We start from the raw sequence: 807 nt of genomic DNA, 5'->3' as shown, positions 1-807 counted from the left end.
GTGGAGTTTAAAATGCCTGGTGTTTTCACAATCAAGGGCTCTGATTCAATACCTACAGGAAGGGGTGACCCTGAGCCAGCCCTGAGCACATGATTACTTCCAGCACCCATCACTTTTCCACCCTAGGCAGCTTCACATAAAACCCCATCACCCTTTTACCCAAAGCCAAGCTCCGCTTCATGTCATTACGGTGCACCACAAACTTCAGGAAACACAAAGACAATACAAAAACACCCCACAAAGGAGTGTTTCCCTGACCGCACGTGCGATGCACGAAGCAAATGGTACGTCACGAGGAACACAGCTGGTGAGCCGGCTGTGTTACAGACAGTCGCCACCTCTTACAGAAATCACGGACGAGGCTGAGAATGAGAAATGTCCCATCCCAGGTAAAACAAGCTGAAAAGAGACTGCAGCTCAGCACAGAAAACAGATGATGCTCATGTACTGCTTGCAGTTAAGTGGCTCCCGGTCTGATCCTACCCCCCTTAATGCTCATTCCCACACTGGCTTGAACGGCAGGTCTGTGTGCTCAAGGAAGGTAGGATTTGGCTGTAGGCCCTGAAAGAAGGAAAAATCCCGTTCTTACCACAGACAGAGAGATTATTCTGCTACTACCCATGCACAGTAAGAGGCACCATCTGATCTCACACGCAAACCCAGCTTCACTCCACTGAAAATGCAGCCACGCAACCCCCCTGTGAACAAGCTCCACAGTTGCACAGCCCTTCGGAGAGCTGCTAGGATCCTCCCATGACTTTCCCTCCCGAACCCTTCCCATTGTTACAGAAGAGATTGCTTCAGCAG

Source organism: Buceros rhinoceros, unplaced genomic scaffold (assembly GCF_000710305.1).
Source record: "Buceros rhinoceros silvestris isolate BGI_N320 unplaced genomic scaffold, ASM71030v1 scaffold12070, whole genome shotgun sequence".
Classification (NCBI taxonomy): Eukaryota; Metazoa; Chordata; class Aves; order Bucerotiformes; family Bucerotidae; genus Buceros; species Buceros rhinoceros.
The sequence above is the reverse complement of the archived record's forward strand: the minus strand, read 5'-3'. Positions refer to the sequence as shown.